This window comes from Pectinophora gossypiella, chromosome 13 (genome assembly GCF_024362695.1).
Source record: "Pectinophora gossypiella chromosome 13, ilPecGoss1.1, whole genome shotgun sequence".
NCBI lineage: Eukaryota > Metazoa > Arthropoda > Insecta > Lepidoptera > Gelechiidae > Pectinophora > Pectinophora gossypiella.
In genome coordinates, this window is record NC_065416.1 from 3,464,514 (window position 1) to 3,478,892 (window position 14,379).

The 14,379-nt window shown below is 37.8% G+C and overlaps 1 protein-coding gene across 3 annotated transcripts in view; it reads right to left on the reverse strand.

Moving 5' to 3' along the window:
- The window catches only part of LOC126371705 (uncharacterized), a 44,064-nt gene that overhangs the window by 10,442 nt on the left and 19,243 nt on the right, over positions 1-14,379 (reverse strand). The window lies entirely within an intron of this gene.

Sequence of the window (14,379 nt, forward strand, 5' to 3'; positions counted from 1 at the left end):
TTTGTAGTACCTGAAAGGTTTGAGAACTCCTGATCTACCCTATTACTTCTGCCTGCGTCTATCTTTGTATTTTATTCATACCTCCCCCATTCCACCCCTTTCATACAACACTTCAGTATGAGTACTAGTCTGGATCCGTGCCTAGATTATGCATGAGATGTTTGGCGTAGATGCGCCGGGGCGCCTGCCAAACGCTGCCACACATATAGGTCGATGACCTCATTGCTTTTAATACTAATCCTCTCAGGTTAATCGTTTAAGTCTGAAACGCGTACACTTCAAGCTTGTTAGCTTTTTGACATCGGATTTCAATAGTTTCATAAGTATAAGTACCTAAAACGCCGTGGGAGGAGTCGGGTAAAGACATAGAATAAAGAAAAATACTATACGTATAGAACGGTAACTCTCCTTTTTTGATGTGACTTATAGTTGATTTGCCGCAAATGGCATTAACTACTTGGCCGGACAAATGGAAAGCGCCAACAACCAGCCTGAGGGTGTCCAGTTGGCCGCGAACCTCGGCTCAGGGCGTCGTCTGAGAGGATAATATTTGAAAGAATTAATCGACCCTGGGTCGATAGCGATCGTCGCTGAATGAGGGAAATCGTCGACCACGCCAGCGGATTCGGTATCGGGGTTCTGAAGTGTGTGTATGTGTGTGTTGTCGCGAACTGATTGGCCGCCTCTATGGTTAGAGTAATCGAGTCGTCGGGATCGTATATTGCGTCCTTCGAGTAAATCTCCGCCCAGCACCAATTCGTATCGGGCACCGAATTCACACCCTCTGGGTCTTACAACAACATGAACTTACGAGTTTATCCCAATGGGTAGTCAGAGGTAAATCCATCGCAAGATGACCAGGATCTTACATTTTGGTCTTAATAGCCGTAAGCCGCTAAGGAGCAAGGGGCACCGGAACGATTCCATTTTGTTCCCAATTGTTTCCATCAGGTTTACAACTATAGCCAATCATAATTATACCTATCAAAATTGAAACTGAGTTTACGAACACAGAGTTACAAGAAAGTAACTCCCAATTCCTATAAATCGTATTAAAACTTTCATTGACGTAAATTGTCAGGAGGTAAAGAATCTTTGCAGGGAGAGCCAGGATCGATGAACGCTCACGTCTGGCTCACTTCTGTCGCGTTACAAAGAAACATGTTTATTTTTATATTACCCCGGGAGACATAACCCGGGGGTTTTTTGTTTTTAGTGAAAATAAGTCATGAATCAATGAAGAGCGCTTGTCAAGCTGGGACGAGCACGTTAACTATTACACCACCGGGTTGTCATTCTTTCCGAGCGAATTTTTCGATCTAATTGAAGCTACAGTTTCAAATCCCGTCCGAATCAGAGCCTATTGATTAATATTGAATATTTTTCCTCTTTGTGAGTTTCATGGGTGTGCTATAGAAACAAAATCTTATGAACGAATCCTTATAAAGAATCCTCTTGAAATAAATGCATCCATCTGCAAATATAAAACTAGATGGAAAAATGTAGGCAAATGTAGTAGGTACGATAAGCTGCAAAAATCCAATCAGCTTCTTGCAAAGTAATGTTACTGGTTGCACTTAAGACCTCCTGGTTACATGTCATTTCTGTAATGGACCAAGAATACCTACAAAAACATAAATTTTGTTTTAAGTTTACGCGGTTATTATCATAATTAAAACACATAATAACGGGTTCTTACCGCGTTTAAATGGGGATATGAGACTCCCGATATTCAGTCATCCCGGTATTAGTCATCCCGTGATCATGGCACTTGCAACAGTGTCGAAATATCGGGAGTCTCATATACCCATTTAAACGCGGTAAGAACCCGTTATTATGTGTTTTAACATAAATTTTAAAGGTAATTATGACAATAGTGTAATGGGCACCTTCGCGCCCGGATTAGTCAGGAGCAGGCTTTTTGACGAGTGCAGTAAATAGCATTATTTTTGTTTATTATTGATAAGTCATTTCGTGTTTAGAAGTGACTAAGTTATAGCGAAAAAAAATATGACAATTAACGGTTTATAATTTCACCACTGTTTACAAATAATTCGCAGGGCTCAGTGACTGAACTTTTGCTCTTTGATTGTACATAGAATCTGTACCTCGTAGAAGTCGAAGAGTCACAACTTCACAAGTTAGCTTAATAGCTCATTATACCTATGATGCATTTATCACCGTAATGATGATGAGTAATATACCATAATCGTGACCCTATCTGGGCCAGGGGCTGGGCAGGATATCGGTGAGTCAGTCAATCAGTCAGTCCATCGACCAGTCTGTTGACCCACGTGATTTTGTGTACAAACAAATGATTATCAAACAAGTGCGTGTGAGTCAGAGGGGTGCGCCTTTTCGACATGTGTAATGTATTTTTACTATGTTACGTTTTGTTACAAAACATAGTAAATATACCTACTAATCTTTCTTAAGAGTCTTAAGAAAGAACTTCGTCACTTTTGAACATGTATTATGAATGTCCCATAATAAGTTGTGTCCTCCGTGGTCCAGTGGTTTGAGCGTTCGGCTCACGATCCGGAGGTCCCGGGTTCAAATCCCGGTGGGGACATATCACGAAAATCACTTTGTGATCCCCAGTTTGGTTAGGACATTACAGGCTGATCACCTGATTGTCCGAAAGTAAGATGCTCCGTGCTTCGGAAGGGCACGTTAAGCCGTTGGTTCCGGTTACTACTTACTTATGTAAGTTAGTAGTCGTTACATGAGCTATGTCAGGGGCCTTTGGCGGCTCAGTAGTAACCCTGACACCAGGGTTGATGGGGTTGGTAATCCACCTCACAACCCACACGATAGAAGTTGTGTCCTTAAAAATCCGTAAAACAACCTCCTTTTTGAAGCCGCTCATAAACTTTTTATAAAGTCGGTTATAATCACTTTAAGTAATTACAATGTATATAAGATATCTAAGTTTTCCTATAGCTTCAATAAACGACAGAGCCATGACAACAGTACTTGATGATTCAACGATGACTCGAATGACTCGACCACAAGGCTTCGAAGGCAACCTGAGGTTGTACAAGCATTATGTGCTAATGCGTGAATCATTTATATCGGAACTTGGAACTACACAGTCAGCGTAAATCATCATCATCACAACATAACATTTGTGTAAATGTCGTTTGGCTACAAAACAACAGAGTTCGTATACTTATTCAAATCAAATCTACTTTATTGCACACAATAAAAACATACAAACATTTATAAAACATTTTATTATTTTTATGGTGTGTTGATATTCTCAACAAAAAAAAAACGAAAAATTCAATAGCCTACATAAGTCGCAATGCTGGGCAATCGCCTCCCCTCAATCAACCGGAGAGGGTATGAAGCATACTCCACCACGCTGCTCCACTACGTGTTGGTGGAGGTGTTTGAACTAGTGGCCGGGGACCAAACGGCATAACGTGCCTTCCAAAAGATTCTTAAGAAAAAACTTTAAACATGTGTTGTGTTGTAACTTATAATATAACTTATCATCTCAAGTTCTTAACTCCTCTTTGTACTTTTTTTAAAAGCTATATAACTTTCCTTAAAGATTCTTGATGTATTAGGAAGGGTATTATATATAAGTGCCTTCAGAAACAGAGTGTGTTCAGGTAGGACTTATTGCGTGGCGCGCTCTCCTTGGCCCTTCCAACCTCTTTCTTCTTCTTTAAGTGCACTCTTAGGACAAGTGGTCCTTGTTAGAGCATTGGCCGTACATTAAATATCCGCTATCGCTCTTTCTTCTATACCCGCTGGTCTACTGGCCCCAACCTCTATGAAGGACAAGGTAAACAGGGAAACGAGTGTTTCCTCACATCACACAAACATGTACTAATATACACTTTGAAGATACTCGTGAGTACTTTCTCTACATGAGATTATATAATTAGTAGTCACTTAGAAGTGAAGGTGAACTATGGTTCACTGCTGTACTAATCATGCTTTAGTAAGGCTGCGTTTCCATTGACACGGAACTATGCAGAGATGTGCAGGAATCGACCAATCACCGTGAGGGAGAGAGTGACAGAGCGTCTTCATTTTTCGTTCTCTCGAACGCTGTGATTGGTCAAATCCGCACATCTCCGCATTTCCGCGTCTGTGGAAACCAGGCCTAAATTACAGACACTCAGCACCAAGTGAGATAAACGAGGCATCTGGCCAAAGAAAACCAAAGTTTTCTCGTTAGGTACCGTGCAATTATAGACTTTCCTGGTCTACAAGACGGGTAAAACAGGAAAAATTAATTTACCCGTTGAAATTTGTTATCCTTTGGAAAACAAGGTAAGTCATGCTTCTAATTATCCATTATGACAAATATGTATTACAGAAATAATTAATAAGGAAGCTAAAGTGCGTCAAAGGGACGGATGAATTGCAACATTGTAGGTACCTATAGGTATAATAAATTGTGACAAATATGGATGACTGATGATTTCCATTAAATACCTATTCGTCTAAACAGAGAATGGCCCCGATTCCTGCAAATACCTCTTAATTTTATTTTAAGTTATATCCGTCATTTTCTTATCCTCCGAAAAGGAAAGGGACAATGTTTGACAACTGCTAATTTTAAAACGAATGGATAACCCGGGCGAATAAAATAGGCATCTCGCTGATATGCAACCCGTTTGACGTGTGCCAACTTAATTTTGTCGGGCTATTTGCCAGTATAAAATTTTGAGAGGATTTTTTAAATTTCTGCCTAAAATTGACGAGTGTTCCATAAATTTTATGCCGATTACGTTACGGTTACGATAAGAAAATGACAGGTATAACTTAAAATTAAATTAGATGGTGTGTGCTGGAATCAGTATTATTATTAAATTGTAAATTATGACAATTATTTGTAAAATTTATATATCGTCACCTTATAGAGAAAACCACAAAAGCGCCTTTTCGAAAAATCACATTCGAATGTGACTTTTGTTAACAAAACCTCGTAACAGACAAGCTAATTTCAATCCAAGTAAAAATTAGTTGTCTCGATTTTACACGGATTGAAACTAATTGAAAGAAAACGATCGTTTTGTTAAAGAAAAACACATCAGAAACGCCTTTTTGATCAATGTTTGTTAACAAAACCGCGCAACGGACACGCTAGTTTCAACCCAAATAAAAAAACACAGTTTTTAATGGAGTAGCGTGTCCGTTACGACGTTTTGTTGAAAATCACAACAGAATGAGATTTTTCAAAAAGGCGCTTACGAGGTTTTCCTATATACTTTCATTAAATGACTGATATTAGGCAGCTAAATTACTCAATTGTATAACAATATTTTATGTTTATTTATTTTTTTTAAAGAACGTCTAGGGCGCTGTGCCGAGGTTTTTCTTGCAGCTTCTTTTCCCCGGCTAATACAGGTTGTGAGAAGCTGCAGTAGTTTTACTTTTTTTAAAAAATGACGATTCAAAGTGTAACTATGTTACCTACTGAATAAAGATATTTTTGAATTTGAATTTCGAATTTATGTTTGTGAAATTGTCGTGAATTGTCTATCTAATTTTGTCAGGCGACACGTTATTATCAGAGTGAGTTTAAAAGTTAAACAAAGCCAATATTTTGGTAGTTTTTATTTATTACAATTTATTAAACTTTTAAAATACCTACTGACACTGATAATAATGTTATGAATGAATGAATGAATGAATGAAATATTTATTTCAGATATTTATCCATATTATTATCCATGCTATGCCTAGATACATTATAGATAGACATTTGGATCGTGTACTAGGTTCAAGATAAATTATGAAATTCTGATTACTAAATAAAGACAGATTTAAAACGAACGATAAACGTTTTCTTATTTTTCTATTTAACTTATTTAAGAATTTTAATCAAGAAAAACGTAATAAGTCCGACATTTTATCATGTGTTTTATCAATGTAATGGCAGAAGCATTTATATAAAAAATAATTGTTGCTTGAATCACATATTATATGAAATTATGTTGCTACCTATATTGCTTCTCTTTATTTTGCTTCTCTAATAATGGGTGGAAGGTGGAACATGTAATTGTGCCTGGGTGTAATAAAAAGGATCATAATTTATCCCCAAAAATAAAAGATGCATATGTCTGTTATCCATGAAATTAGAAGGTTAAACGAAGGGAAATATTGACACCATCTATACAGTTTTTGAACAACGTTGCCTGGAAACTCACAGTAACAGAAAGCTCGGTGAGGTGTACTTTTTTCATCTTGCGATGGATGAACCTCTGCCTACCCCAATTGGGATATAGTTGTGAGCTTATATTGTTGTTTATAAACTTTCTTAATCATACGTTCCTCTACAACTACTTAGGCCATCGTCGCAAGTTGCTTATTATGCTGTAGACAATAATTTCAATTAATTCAATACTTCAATAGTTATTGCAAAGCGAATTACATCATTTTACCTTAATAACTATGATTATTCAACTATTCTATTGTTCTTCAAGTGTTGTAGTTGTAAAAAGTAAAATAATCTGTGAATCATCTCCTCGTTAGCATTCATGGCCGCGACATTGTGACTAATACTAATCTTATTAGATGTACAGACTGCAATCTCTACGCTTAGGTACTGAAATACTAAGTATGGAGTTTTGTAGGTACGTAGAGAGTTTACTAATCATACATTTCTATCCATGTTATACAGGTTTAGACTTTTGATTCTGTGCTTGATTTATGTTTTTTGATTTTCAAGTCATATCAAAAATTCAATAACAATTCAATGTTCTATCTAAAAAATCTGTACTGTTACGAAAATATGTTATAATTTTACTTCTTTGAAAGGCATGCTCGCCGGTGTAAGTATTTAAAAGTGTTTGCTAATCTTCTCTTCTATCGTGTGGGTTGTGAAGTGAATTACCAACCTCATCAACCATGGTGTCAGGGTTACTATTGAGCCCATATTGGTTGGTTGATTGGTTGTTTTGATTGTTGGTAATGTTTGCTAATTAGATATATTCAACGATACAGGGTTTCCCTAGTGCGGGATCCACCAGTAATGTATACATGTTTAAGTTTTTTGATAAATAAACATATTCTATTCTATTCTAATTTTAAATTATTTAAATGATTGATAACCTCGGTTAGTATTTACTTCTAGTCCAGGCAAATGAGGCTCTTTCGGCTCTCCTCATCTAAAACTGACAAAAAGTTATAAGCAAACGTAAGAACCAACGCAACGTTGCTATTGAAAAAAAAAAAGATAAATTGAGACATTTTCTTGCAGCAGGACAATAATTACTAAAATAGTGAAGAAATGCATCCTTGCCGGGAGAACTTCATATATTTAAAGACCTATTTTTAGGACCTGAGCGCTTCGCTTTGGTAAACTCCTAAATATAGATTAACTACGTTCAACAACAGACACGTAACGTAAACAATGTATCTGGTGGTACAAAATGCGCTTGATTCTTAGAAAAAAAAAGAAAAAAAACCCGACATCAAAAATATTGCACTCTAAAAAGTATGAAACAAGACAATATTGCTCTGAAATTCTTCCGAATAGTGATGTCTAGCAGTGGCGGCTTGTCATAGGATTGAGCATATCTGGTTTTCCTATACCATGACATCGCCGACTAGGTTGTCCTCTTGTCTATTGGCACAAAGATACGTTTCCGTTCGCGTACTATATTGTGACGCCGTTAAAAGCACGTGATTAGGGGTGATACCGGTAATAGTGCCATTACCCTGGTTCCAAGCTTTTGTTATTGGCTCACAAACCTCAATCCGTGGACTATCAATCAGGGCGCACCCGACATTTTACGGCTAAAGAAATGTAGGTAAGATGGCAGTTGCCTACTTTCAACTGGCAATATTTGTTACTATGGTACACCTATCTATCGCCTTAGCACACCCCGGACATTCATACAAACAACCTCGTGTTACACAGACCCCATTGACGTTATGGTACACCCGTATTTGTGTGTTTGACGTCTGACGCCGTACGATTGAAGACTAAACTATGTCCGGGGGGGTCGGAGCGGGGCGGAGCGGAGTTTCAGTTCTATACGTGGTATCAAACATTATAGAAGGAATAATTGAAGGGAAAAGAGGAAGGGGTAGACCTAGGATAACATTTATGAAACAAATAAAAGAGAAGGTGCAGGTCGTGTCGTATCGGGTGGTGAAGGTTTTGGCGGGAAGAAGAGAGGAATGGCGATTGAGTAATCGACCGACACGAGCGCAGCTCTTAAATAAAGAGAGAGACGTGGTATTATTTCTTATTCTATGGCCCTAGTGAAAACTACGTAACATCGATTTCATTAAATTAATTTCATTACGGATAAAAGTATGAACCTGAACCTAGCGTGTCTGTAGGGAAGTTTTGTTAACAAAAACATCTGAAAGACGCTTACGTGATTTTCACTATGGGCCCTTATGGTTTTTTTTTTTTCAAATTTATTGGGCACGCATAAGACCGCGAGATATGGAAAGGGATCTAACAGACTAAACTACACTTTAGTTGAATTATCATATGGAAATCGGAATACCCTATTACTAGTGCTGCCGAATTATCGATAGATTTACTATCGACAACTTTACAATCGATATTTTTTATCTAAAAAAGAGCGTCCTATCAATAATTTGACAATACTTTCGTCTCCATGAGCTTCGACAGTATCGACAGCTATTATAATTATCGATCAATAATTTTACTATGGGCTAACTATCAATAGACTATATATTATATAAAATAATTTTATTAAACTTTGCTGTCAAATACTTTTCACACGTTCACTGTTTGCGTTGTTCTTTTTGGTAAGGCGGTAGGCAGATCAATAGTAAATACTATGACACATGCTTAGAACTATTCAGTTATACGATAATCCATTCAGTAGTGTACTAAGCCATCGTAATAACAATAACAGTTGACTTCATAAGCAATGCAACTCAGTACATGCTTGTTGCATTGAATTTACATATTTATTATAGGAGAACTAGAGCATTTCGTAATAGGCCTTTTAATTATTTAATTATAAATGCCATAGGTAATAAAACAGTACATGTGGCGCCGCGATTAGGTATAATTTACGACTAGCGGAGAAATCTAGTAACCTTTGACAGTTTCTTACTTAGTAAGTACGTGTTACGTTTTGAACATTATAGCGCTCTATCACTCAACACCGCAGATCCTACGCAAAGACCTCATTTTTACGCTATTCATTCTACTTTCATTCTTCTTCTGCCATACCCAACATTCACTACCGTACTTCAACGTAGGGACAAGTACTGAATTGTGAACAGCCATCCTCGTATTAAATAAATGTTTTATACATTTTATAATCTATTGGTTTATGCCAAAATAGATGATCAAGATTTATTACATTACGCAAACTTGCCGTTAACATTTAAAATAAAAAAATACAATACATTTTGAAAAAAGCAACCGTTTTACACTCAAAATTAAATGATAAATTCCAAGAGGAAACTACGTTTAACACGAATAGCGGGTATGTAGTGCGGGAACCGCCACATCTAGTAAAAAACCCAGTCATAAAATGGCTGAAAGCCGAACAAGTCCTCACGACGAACATAACCCAACCGCTAGGGTTAACGCGAAAATTAATATAGCTCGCACATTAGAGTTAATAATTCACAACTCCGGCAATAAAGCTGGGCGAAGAATTACCCTCGCCAACCCAGGGGAACGAACAAAGTTATGATTAAATAAGTGAGCCTCGGTAATTTTAATATAGTTTGCTGGTCGGGGAAGTCAAGGAAATAATAATTAAAAAAGTAGATGCACACACTTCACTGGCATTTTTATTAGTTTTAGTCATCATCACCAGCCCATTAACGTCCCCGCTGCTGGGGCACGGGCCTTCCCTATGGATGGATATGGAGATCGGGCCTTAAACGACCACGCGGGCCCAGTACGGATTGGTGGTTATTAACGACTGTTAATGCAGCCGGGACCAACGGCTTAACGTGCCTTCCGAAGCACGGAGGAGCCCGAGATGAAAACTTTTTTTTGTGGTCAGCCATCTTATGACCGGCCTTTGCGAAAGTTGTTTAACTTCAACAATCGCAGACCGAGCGCGTTTACCGCTGCGCCACCGAGCTCCTCAAGTCTTAGTCATCATATCAGTTTTAGTATGAAGCCTGAGTAAGGATTCAATGACGCATTTAGGAGGCTATACCTAGGTAGCTATTCTAGCAAGAAAGAATAATACAATATCAAAAAATTGGGATTTGCCAGGTTAGTTTTTGAGCTAGAGCCCATTAGGGTAGAAACGGTATCGTAAAGATAAAATACTTATTCTAAATACTAGTGCTGATTTCAGTACACACCATCTAATTTTATCTTAAGTCATACCTGTCATTTTCTTAGAAAAGGAAAGGGACGGACGATTGACAACTGTTAAATTTAAAATAAAATTAGGAGGTTTATTTATTAAATATAATTTATAAATGTTTTTTTTTTCGTTTATTTTATAGAGGGTTTTTTTCTATACAGAATATGCCACCCTCATAAAATAAATGTTGATGGAAAGCATCGCAGGCGGGGACCAACTTATCGCCACCAACGAAAATAGCTACTTAAGTACCATTCTGCTAAATGATGGACGTAACAATCAACAACAAAATGACTTTAAGTAAACCTCTGTTGCAGTAAAAATACGACTTAATAAACTTACACATTTCGTAGTAGACAAAAAACGTAAAGTCAAGTAGAGAATCAGCAAAAAGATCGCGACGGTCAGCATTTGAGCGACAAACTGCTTCATCTCACGTTCGAGATAAGCACCCCACCAAGTGTATTACATTTTTACTTAAAACTTTATCTTTCTTATATCGGAAACTCATCTGATAATACGATAAAAAATAGATAAATGGAGCTCGGTGGCGCAGCGGTAAACGCGCTCGGTCTGCGATTGTTGAACTTTCGCAAAGGCCGGTCATAGGATGGGTGACCACAAAAAAAATCATCTCGAGCTCCTCCGTGCTTCGGAAGGCACGTTAAGCCGTTGGTCCCGGCTGCATTAGCAGTCGTTAATAACCATCAATCCGCACTGGACCCGCGTGATGGTTTAAGGCCCGATCTCCCTATCCATCCATAGGGAAGGCCCGTGCCCCAGCAGTGGGGACGTTAATGGGCTGATGATGATGAATAGATAAATAAGTTAGGATACACGTCCACGTCATGTCATATATTACATGGAACTTAAACTGGCGAGAAGTGGGTGTATATTACACATCTCTGCCTATCCCTTCGGGGATACAGGCGTCATGCTGTATTATGTTAAGTTACGATGATACTAATGCGTTCCTCAACGGAACGCATCTGCATCATTTTTGGTGTCAAATTAATTGATCGAATTTTGAACTTGCTGCTGCGTTCCTTAACGAATATCAATGACGTTGCTCAGAAAGCTGCGAGTCTGAAGATAGGACTGACCACGTTACCTGGATACCGGAAGCGCTATGAGCAAAGAAGACCACAGACTGGATACCAAATGTCAAGAGGCATCGCGGTCAACCGCGAAAAATATGGCGTGGCGAGTTCGATGCGACTGACATCGTCGAAAGAGAATCCCAGATAAAGAGGAGTGGAGGAAAACTAGAGGCATTTGCCGTACACCTGGATGGTGTAGGTTGATAATAATAGTGCTCCGGCCCCATGCAGACCTTTCAAAACTCCGAGACTCGATAGTCTCGCTAAAATAATGTGAGATTGTGAAGGCAAACATGCACTCACATAATCAGGTTGTACAGAGCCACACACTATTAGTATTAGAGTCATACAGAAGATAACACATAACAGGAGTTCTCGACTATAATCCCAGTTGGGGTAGCCAGAGGTACTGCCACCGAACGATGAACTAAGCACCAACGCTCCACCAAGCTTTCTGTGAGACCATCGTGATACATGGTGAGCCGTATCGCCGTCTATAATGGCCAATTGTGTTAGTGATAACATTAAATTAATAATTTTAAATACCCCCGACCAAAAAAAAGTACTCAATTATTATGACAAAAGGTTAAAAATGCTAAACCCTATAAAAGGCAAAAATAACTTATCCTACATATGCTTGCAAGCAAACTGAGCGTGTAACATTCCTATCACACTTAACAAACGACCTGATGACCTTGAAGACCTGAACCGATTTCCACCAAACATAGCTAAGAACACTCTCGACCTTTCAAACAAAAAAAGCCGCATTAAAATCGGATCATCCGTTTGGGAGCTACGATGCCACAGACAGACCCATACACATTTACACAAACACGTCAAACTTATAACACCCCGTCGTTTTTGCGTCGGGGGTTAAAAATAGAACTTAAGATAAATTGATAATTCATTGGTGCAAATCCGATACCGGGGATCGAACCGGCGCTCCGCGTTTAGGAAGCAAGCCGGTGACCCACAGTACCACAATGATATACAGTCATAACACAGATATGATGAATCGTATGGTGTCTCTATTATGACTAGTTAAGAGATACGATTTATGGTATAAATACTTGTAGGTATAAAAGGGTATAAATACTATGATGTAATACGAAATATATGCTACTATTGGTGTAACGCCTGCCGCGTTTTACTACTGAGTGTAATTGCTCTTGTTTTTCTGTTAGGAACTATCAAAAAGTTATCATTGAAAACACTTAAAAACTACTGCTTAAAACTAAAATATTATTACATAAATAAACATATACTAATTAATTTAACAAAACATATCTATTTACAAAATAATTCCGTTAATATTGTACGACTTTAATAATTATCACATTGCGTAGGTAGCCGTACCTACATTCCACAGCCGAGCCGTTACTCTTCCGGTCGGATGTTCGACACAATCCTTCTGCCTTTGTAGCGAGAACACCTCGATTACTCGTATATTTTTTAAATACGTTTTTTTTACTAATTTTGTCTACGATATAATAATTTATAGTATTGTGTTATCCCCATTAATTGGGTAAGTGTAGCAATTACTATTTTTATTAGTTTAAATATCAACGTAGACTAGTACATGCTTTCTTTGTTCATTGCATGACTGTCATTTTTCATAATCATCGGGTAAATGTATTTTCACGCTTTAGTGCTTATTTTATATCATAATTAGCAATCTTTTATGTTCAAAACAACATTTAAATTGTCAATTTTTCTAAATTAATTCTACTTAACCAACGTAAAGTTATCTTTGTACCTAAGTACTTTCCTTGTTTAAATAATTCTTAAATGGAACAATAATAATGTACAAAATACGTTTAATATCGTTACTATTAAAATTATTCAGCTTAAAATATTCAATTTTACTATTTTGTTAGATAGTTTTTTAAAAACAACTACCTACCATAAATTTATCTTGTTCTTTGTTCTTTTTCTAAATTTATTTTGCTAAATTCACTTTTATTGTGTGTAATTTGCTGACAGCCACATCTTAGATTGCTAAGCTTGCTTGCTATCCACTTCCCATCTTCAATCAAGCTAAGGAATCGGCATGTGGCAGTCAGACGGGGAATTCGGACAATTCTTGAAATGACTAATTCCGGGTTCCAGGGTTCACCCTTCGAGTTCTACAACCGCAGGACCCACTACCGGTCCTGTACTTACCTCTACCGCTTCACCTTTCGGGTTCTACAACCCGCTGGATCCACTTTCGGTCCTGTACTTACCCCACCGTTTCTGCTGCCCTGCTGCGCGCGCCGGTGTACCCCGTGTCGTCGTGGGAAGAGTTACAGGGAAGTGGTAGTTTTCCTACTGCACCAAGGGTGCTCAGCCAGTATCAAATTACCTGCGACCCAGAGATCCGATCTATGTACTTGCTAGGGATTTAATGTCAATAAACTTGGTTTTATTTCTATATACCGTTTTATTTACCCTAGTAAGTACAACCTATTTGATTCGCGTGATAAGACCGTGACAATGGCGCCCAACTAAGGAAATACTGAGCTGAGTATCCTTTTTGCTGGTTTTGGCATTTTTGGTCATCTTTGGTGTTGGTCTGATTATTTTGTCTAGCTCTAAGTGAATTGTAACTGCAACTTTTGTGTGCTGTGGTTGCTTTGTGGGAATACCTTACTATTTCTCTTTCAAGGTGATTGCATACAATTAAAAACTCAAAATCGAACCTACCACATCGCACAGAAGGAAATCTTTGATTTTGCACTGCCAACCTCTGTCTATCCCTGTGTTTTAATTGTTGTGTACTTTTGATAGTAGCATTTGTTTTCTTGTTATTTTCCTTCTGCCGTTTCCTGTGTTTTAGTTATTAAGACTTCAGGTACTTGCAACACTTACTCAAAAAATAACTATAAAACTAAACTAATTACAATTTAAACATAAAGTAATAGAGATGTCTCGTCCAATTAAATATTTATCACTTCAGAAAGATGAACTCCTTTATGAAGAGGTACATGGCATGTCAAGGATAT